Source organism: Myotis brandtii, unplaced genomic scaffold (assembly GCF_000412655.1).
Source record: "Myotis brandtii unplaced genomic scaffold, ASM41265v1 scaffold813, whole genome shotgun sequence".
In the NCBI taxonomy this organism is placed as follows: domain Eukaryota; kingdom Metazoa; phylum Chordata; class Mammalia; order Chiroptera; family Vespertilionidae; genus Myotis; species Myotis brandtii.
In genome coordinates, this window is record NW_005371287.1 from 1,702,678 (window position 1) to 1,711,044 (window position 8,367).

The following is an 8,367-nucleotide window of genomic DNA, read 5'->3' on the forward strand; positions in this document are numbered from 1 at the left end:
GTCCGCTCCCTACCCCCTACATGTAAAAGATTTACATCCTGACGTAGTTTCTAACAGCTCAGGATGTTAGGATGGTCCTCACAACAGCCCCCCTCCCCTCCTCCAAGTACCTGCCTGGGAAAGTTCAAGGCTCTCAAAAGAATTGACTGTTCATTCTACCCAACACCTGACATAGGCCCCTGAGACCCTTTCTTGGAGCTTTTAATAGAAGGAGCTTACAGTTGTGAATTCTTCCTCCATCCCTTTGAGATGGGTATGGATCTCCCACACCCAGCAGTGTCTTCCTTGAGGGCCTGAAAGCCATTCCTTTGAATGCCAAGCTCTGGAGAACTCTCAAGCACGGCCACGCCCACGCCCACTTATACCCTGTCCCAGGGGCTTTTCTTCCAATGACATATGGACACTCCCCCTTCGGGTGGTGGGATCGATGATCCCCTTGAACCTGAGCAGAGCTCTGTAACTGCCTCGGTAAGAACACGGGAGGCAGTGACACCGCTGGACGTCTGAAGCTTGGTCATATGGAGTACAACCGCCCTGCTGTGGGGAAGCCCAGGCCACATGGAGGTGCCCCAGCTAGGCTCTCGGCACAGGATCAACCATCACCTGAGTGAAGAAACCATCAAATGAGCCCAACCCCGCGCCTGGGAGTCTTTCAGTTGAGGTGCTACGTATTGAGGAACAGACATAAGCCATTCCTGCTGTGCCAGGTCCACTCGCCCCCCCTCCTCCCCCCACCAACAGAATCTATGAGCATGATACATGGATGGTTTATGCCACTGACATTTGGGGGTAATTTGTTATGTAGCCATAGTAACTGGAACATCATTGTTCAGAGCTACACTTGCAGTGCAGCAGCTTTCCCACGTTCCCAGTCTTATTGTAACATCATCAGTACCTAAGCCCAGGCAGTATAAATTTCCATATCAAAATTAGTTTCTCCGGGCATTTTAAAAAATTTTTGACCTGCCTGGCTGGCGTGGCTCAGTGGTTGAGTGTCGACCTATGAACCAGGAGGTCATGGTTTGCTTCCTGGTCAGGGCACATGCCCTGGTTGTGGGCTTGATCCCCAGCGTGGGACATGCAGGAGGCAGCCGATCAATGATTCTCTCTCATCATGGATGTTTCTCTCTCTCTCCCTTCCTCTCTGAAATCAATCCCTTCCTCTCTGAAATCAGTAAAAAATATATTTTAAAAAAATCTTGACCATCTTTATCCCCTCCCCCTTTTTAAAGTATATCACGTTGTCTTGTTTTGGTCTGCATTAAATAAAAACCCAAGCCTTTGCTAACAGGAAAAGCTGGGATCAGTCTTCACAGACGGGAAGGAGGGAGGGTGAAGCAAGGACGCCAGGGCGGAGGCTGAGAAGACAGGCCCGCGGCCTGTGTGTGATGCACAGCAAGTCTCTCCTGCAGGTCACGGGACTCGAGGGTCCTGGCAGAGCTGGGGCGGCTGCATTCAGAACACTTATTTGCCTGGAGCACAGTCTGTTCTTAAACACCGACCACCTCCAGGCCAAGTTCTGTTCAGACTCCGAAAGCAGTACCATTTCCCCAGGAGCCATCAGCATCAGTCACAGGGGCTGAGGAGTGCTCAGGGTGGCGTAATCTGAACAATAAAGATTTAATTAAAAATAAATAAATAAATAAATAAATAAATAAATAAATAAAAACCCCAAGCCTTTGCTAACAGGAAAAGCTGTGATCAGTCTTCACAGGCGGAAAGGAGGGAGGGTGAAGCAAGGACGCCGGGGCGGAGGCTGAGAAGACAGGCCCGCGGCCTGTGTGTGATGCACAGCAAGTCTCTCCTGCAGGTCACGGGACTCGAGGGTCCTGGCAGAGCTGGGGCGGCTGCATTCAGAACACTTATTTGCCTGGAGCACAGTCTGTTCTTAAACACCGACCACCTCCAGGCCAAGTTCTGTTCAGACTCCGAAAGCAGTACCATTTCCCCAGGAGCCATCAGCATCAGTCACAGGGGCTGAGGAGTGCTCAGGGTGGCGGGGGTGGGACAGGGAGTGACATTCAGGCCCCGCCGGCCAGTCAGCATCCCACCATCAATTACGTCCCTGCCTGGCTGGCTTCTAATGAGCCCGCCACCGTGAGTGAGGTCTCTCTTTCTGTTTTACGGCCCCTCTGAAACTCATCGAGGGCTGTCCTTTGTCTCTCTCTCCCCATATATCTGGAGTGATGGGCTTTATGGCCACTTCTTCAGGGGAGAGAGAATTATAGAGCTCCGGATTTATGTCTGTTTGCCGGGCCCCCTCCGGTCCACGCACTGCAAGGTGAAAGCTGGGGCAGTGCAAACGATGTCGCCCTCTCATAGATCTGGCCCAGTTGCTGACAGCTTATTTTGACAAAGGCGTAAAATTCAATGACTCTGGCTCAGCCGAGAAGCTGGAGGAAATTCAGAGGGGAAAAAGAGGATGTTTAAACGTGAGCCATCTCCAAACTGCTCTCTGAATCAGGTAAATTGTGAAAAATAGGCTAAGTAAGCTGAGCCAACAAATTTAATGGCAACAATAGCTGCTGTAGAAGGGACATGATTTATCCCTGAGGCCACTGTACACAAATACCTTTCCCTGATATGGAGGGATTATCACCGGCTACTTGAACAGATACCAAGCCGTCAGGGAAGAAGTGGGTTGTGGGAGCCTCCAATGAGCCTTGTCTACCTGCCCTCACACCTCTGTGTATTTCCACGCTGAATGGGCATCTGTGGCTATTGCAGAAGTGACAGTGGGTGGCTTTGATGGCTAGGTCATAAAAGATATCCCTCACTCGGCTTCATTCTCAAGCTCACTTGTTTTGGTGGCCAGGGGGTGGGGTAGGGGTGCCAGCAGCCATCTCCTGAGAACCTTCCAGCAGCCCAGGATGAGGTCCCTGCTGGATAGTCACGCGGGCCAGCTGCCTTTACCAGCTGAGCCGCCCTCAGCAGCCTCAGATGCTGGCAGTCCCGGCCAGGAGCCCAGCCAAGCGGCTCCTGCACTCCCTCGCCATGCAAGTGGCAAGTGATCATGAGTGTTTGCACTTTGAGTCACTAGATTTTGAGGCAATTTGTCCTGTAGCAAGAGATAACTAATGGGGGCATGTAATGAAGATTACCTTCAGCCAAGTGGGGCAGAAACACAAAACGAAGAAGACGGATGTTTATTTCTCGCCCAGGTAAGAACCCGAAAGCCACAGTTTCGGCTAGCACGGCGCTCCTGGGTGTCAGGGACTCAAGGCCCTTCTCTTGTTTCCTTCCGCTGTCCTCAGTACATGGGTCTCTTCTCATGGTCCAATATGGCTGCTCCGACGCCAGCCATCACATCCCTATTCCAGCCAGCCAACAGGACGGAGGAAGAGCAAGGAGGACATGCCATCTCCCTTAAGGACACTTCTGTTTACAGGCCACAGGCAAGAACGCAGGGGTATGGCCATGCCGAGCTATCAGGGGAGGCTGGGAAAGGAAGTCTTCATTCTGGGCAGCCGTATGTCCAGCTGTAAGTCAGAAATTTAAGGAAAAGGAGAAATAATTATTGGGGCAAACTAGCAGTTTGGAGATTGACATTAATCAGGATTTGCTGCAAGGTGCTAGCTGAGCTGAATAGGAATGAGACAGGCAAGGGGGAGGGGACTGTGTGCCTTTGGGATGACTGGGCCACAGAGCCCTTCCCAGGGCCTGTCCTCCTTCACTGCCCTGGGCAACTGAAGGGCATATTTCTGAAGTCTGTCCTCGGAGTAGCAAAACCACATGTTCTGCAGCGAGCTATCGATAGCTTACTTGAAAATACAGAGCACAATCTTCTGGGTCCATGGATAACATAGTGAAATGGAGGAAGAGCAAGGAGGACATGCCATCTCCCTTAAGGACACTTCTGTTTACAGGCCACAGGCAAGAACGCAGGGGTATGGCCATGCCGAGCTATCAGGGGAGGCTGGGAAAGGAAGTCTTTATTTTGGGCAGCCGTATGTCCAGCTGAAAGCCAGAAATAATTATTGGGGCAAACTAGCAGTTTGGAGATGGACATTAATCAGGATTTGCGGCAAGGAGCTAGCTGAGATGAATAGGAATGAGATAGGCAAGGGGGGAGGGGGGACTGTGTGCCTTTGGGATGACTGGGCCACAGAGCCCTTCCCAGGGCCTGTCCTCCTTCACTGCCCTGGGCAACTGAAGGGCATATTTCTGAAGTCTGTCCTCGGAGTAGCAAAACCACACGTTCTGCAGCGAGCTATCGATAGCTTACTTGAAAATACAGAGCACAATCTTCTGGGTCCATGGATAACATAGTGAAATTACTATGATATCCTGGGGTCCAAAAGATCCAATTGTGTAAGATGTGGGGTGATTGTGCAGTTACAGAAATACACTGGGGGAGGGGGTACCGGGGAAGTCCCAAGCTGGGAGTTTCAACACAGGTTCAAATGTCACCTGGCTCAGCTGCACTGTGGCGCCACCTAGTGGTAGTTGTCTTCCCACCTAGCGATGTAGCTGGGTTCCTGGGACCAGGTAAGGGGATTGATTCCAGGGCTGTCTCCAGGTTAGCAGGTGCCCATTTAATCAGCCTGTTCTGGGGAGAGTGGACCAGAAAGATACTGGACTGGGGGTACCCATACTCTATCTGTTGGTTTGGTGAAAGGGTTGCCTGCTACTTCTCTGCCTGGTCTTGTCCTACCTGCCAAGGAGGATAGCCAATCACATTTTGTCCCAATTCACATTATTGAAGGCATTAGCGCACGCGCTCTCTCTCTCTCTCTCTATCTCTCTCTCTCTCATTTATATTTATTAAAGCAGTATATTAAATGAGTTAAACTTGATACATCATAAGCAGAAACCATTTCCCATTACCCTGAAACCCTCTCTCTGGGCTATTTCTTTCCCTGGCCTAGATGGAGCCTCTAGTCTAGCATGTTCCAGGGCTTTTCTGGTCACTCTCAGATAGTGAAAAGTTGTCTGGTTACACTCACCACCAGTATAGCCACATATCTGCACTTAAACAGTGCAGTGATAAAAATCCACTTTAACCAAAACTATAGCCTTTCCACCCCCCGCCCCCTGCAGCTTGCAGTGAGATGGAGGGTGTGGTCAGCCTCTTCCCTGCCCTCCCCTCTCCCGCTAGCTGCTGTTTCTGAGCCCGCCTGGGGCGGGGGCGGGGGCGGGGGACAGATGAGGTGGGGGAGATACCCACCTTCACTTGGTGCCGTGGTGATGCGCTGCTGTGCTCTCTGGCTCCATCGCACTCAAGGCTGATTCTTCCACTCAGTGGGTACTTTTTGGGATCATCTTGGAGATTCTGCTGCTGGTCTTCTCCAAGGGCCACTTACACGAGGCAGGTGATAGATGCCTGTCCTCCAGTTATAAGATGAACACAGCTGGGTTCTTGGTGGGGGCTGTCTGTGTGATGCATCATGGAGCTTCTCTAGGCAGCTCTCTTGGGCACATTCTGTGTGGAGAGAGCTGCAGGTCCACTCTCCAAGGCCCAGCTGGCCCACAGAGGAAAAAGCCACGTGTTTGGAGACGTGGTCTGCTTCCCCAGCAGCCCTCCCCCCTCCCTCTGTCTCTTTTCCCGCCCAGCCACCTGGAAGCTCGCTAGCCATAGCCTCTCGTCACTTGGCTCTGCTTCCCAGACTCCAGAGACCAAAAGTCCCCTGAGCAGTCCCCTGGCAAACGCTTTCTCCTCTGAGGGAGGAAACACGCCCCAGTGCTTCAACGACTCTCTTCAGAAAAGCTTTTCTCTAACTTGCACCTTCAAGCCTTTTATATGTTTAAGACAGGGATTGGCTCAAGGCACAAGAATCAGATTTCCGATTTCCCTTTTGTCAGTCCCCCACAATCTGTGATCCTGTGCCCGTCTTAGGAATGTGGGGTACATGGCATCTTTTCAGAACAGATACATTGAATAATTTCAGGGGTTATCACTCATGTAAACTTATATGACATACAAGGAGGATATAAAACACAGTGTGAAGGTGGCCCTGGAGGTGGGAAGCTGCTGGCCTGATGTATCATCCTCGGCTGTTGGAGCGTTAGGTGAATCCTGTTATATGTAACTAGAGGCCCGGTGCACGAAATTCGTGTGGGGGGGGGGAGAGTTATCCCTAAGCCTGGCCTGCACCCTCTCCAATCCAGGACCACTCGGGGAATGTCCGACTGCCTCTCGAAATCTGGGACTGCTGGCTCCTAACCACTCACCTATCAGCCTGCCTGATTGCCCCTAACCCCTCTGCCTGCCTGCCTGATCACCCCTAACTGCTCCCCTACCGGCCTGATCGCCCCTAACCGCCTCTGCCTCGTCCCGTACCCAGGACCCAGGATTCCCTCCTCCGGCCAGTCGCAGGCACCTGGGACCTGGGCCGGCTTTGCCCAGGCTGGCTGCAGCCACAGGGGACCGTGGGCAGGTGGCTTGTCCCTCTCCTGGGCCACAGGCACAGCCACTGGCACCTGGGACCGCAGGGACCACAGGGCATGCAGCTTGTCCCTCTCCCGGGCAGCAGCCTGGCTGGTCCCCATTCCTCTCTTGTGAGCTCATTTGTGCCTGGCTGGTCCCCATTCCTCTCTTGTGAGCTCATTTGTGCCTGGCTGGTCCCCATTCCTCTCTTGTGAGCTCATTTGTGCCTGGCTGGTCCCCATTCCTCTCTTGTGAGCTCATTTGTGCCTGGCTGGTCCCCATTCCTCTCTTGTGAGCTCATTTGTGCCTGGCTGGTCCCCATTCCTCTCTTGTGAGCTCATTTGTGCCTGGCTGGTCCCCATTCCTCTCTTGTGAGCTCATTTGTGCCTGGCTGGTCCCCATTCCTCTCTTGTGAGCTCATTTGTGCCTGGCTGGTCCCCATTCCTCTCTTGTGAGCTCATTTGTGCCTGGCTGGTCCCCATTCCTCTCTTGTGAGCTCATTTGTGCCTGGCTGGTCCCCATTCCTCTCTTGTGAGCTCATTTGTGCCTGGCTGGTCCCCATTCCTCTCTTGTGAGCTCATTTGTGCCTGGCTGGTCCCCATTCCTCTCTCGTGAGCTCATTTGTGCCTGGCTGGTCCCCATTCCTCTCTCCCCAGTGTTGAGTGTCTGAGCCCTTATGGCCTGACCACATGAGGGCATGATGACCATTTGCATATTACTCTTTATTATATAGATTATATAGATAGTAACAGTAGAGCTGACACTTACCTATTGTTGACATGTGCTATGCACTCTTTTAGGGGCTTTGCCTACTTTATTTCATCCACATAACAATCCTACCAGATCGGTACTACTTCTCAGGACTGTTTTACAGATGAGTCCGCTGAAGCCCAGGCACTAAGGTTACTCAGCCAGCGAATGGCAGAGCTGGAATGCAAACCCAGAAGATGGCTCTATCCGATGCCTGGTGCCCGAGTGTAGCACCCGTCTCCGTGCCTTCTGCAGCAGGCGACCCATCACACGCAGGGACCTGCAGCCTGGCAGATGTGGCTCCCGCCCGCGCTGCCACTCCCTCAGCAGCTGTGCGGCCTTCGCTAAGTGAGGCAACTTTGCTGAATCGCAGTATCCTCATCAAGATACTACCTGGCAGAGTTGTTGGGGCTGGTCAAACATGCATGTATTTCTCCTCTCTTTCTGCAAAGGGAAAGAAGTCAAAACTTCCTGAAATTCAAGATTTCAATCAACTTTATCAGACACCATGGCAAGGAGGCTGGGAGACCCAAGGCGTCCCTTGTTTGAGTCAAACACATGCAGGGAATGCCCGCACTCAGTGGGACTGGTTTTCTGGGCACTGAGTCAGTCCATCGGTACCTTCGGGGGGGGCCATTCACTCCCGCAAAGCGACCCTCTTCTGCCCCGTTGTGCGTGGAAATGCGGCCCTGGGGACACGAGCACGCTCCGAGCACACGGTCATTACCAGCTCTGTCTCATGATGACCGCTCCGGCCGAGGACCCCGGAACCGGTCCGCGCTCGGGCAAGGGGGGAGGGGGGGCAAGGGGGAGGAGTCGGGGCTCCTTTCCTCCGCCGGAACCCTCGTCCGGACCGCCCCAGCGGAAACCTGTGATTTGTTAGTGTTTGTTTAAACGCTAGCACGTCAGCACTAACGTTAGGTAGTATCGAAGCTGGAAGGGAAACGCGTTCATTCTCATACACAGAGTCAGGCGTACATTATTGGGAAATATTCATTCATTTGCAGTGTGACGCCCTCCTGTATTCCAAATAGGACTTTAAGGTCGTTTATCTGGCCTAACAGTTGCTATTTTTACCTCTTCCTTTATCATCATTCCTTTATGCATCCACCGTTTTAAGAAGCTGCACTGAGCCTTCTATACACTTAAACGTGGGAAATTTACAGGCAGAAAGTGCAAGTTAGGCCTATATTTTAATGTTCTTAATCTATTAAGGTGACTTCAAATGCAGTTGTTGTTTTTCAGTTTTC

General features: G+C 52.2%; 1 long non-coding RNA gene across 3 annotated transcripts; it reads right to left on the reverse strand.

Moving 5' to 3' along the window:
* Positions 1-1,752: 1,752 nt before the first annotated feature.
* Positions 1,753-7,963, reverse strand: LOC102249708. Of its 3 annotated transcripts, XR_314588.2 has the most exons (4): positions 7,136-7,963; positions 5,168-5,422; positions 3,102-3,479; positions 1,753-2,393 (listed from the first exon to the last, which is right to left on the reverse strand). It is a non-coding gene; the product is annotated as an uncharacterized LOC102249708 (long non-coding RNA). The 3 variants fall into 3 exon arrangements; XR_001360166.1 differs by having other exon boundaries at positions 1,753-3,479; XR_001360167.1 differs by having other exon boundaries at positions 1,753-3,479; positions 5,168-5,462.
* Between the last annotated feature and the right edge of the window lie 404 nt (positions 7,964-8,367).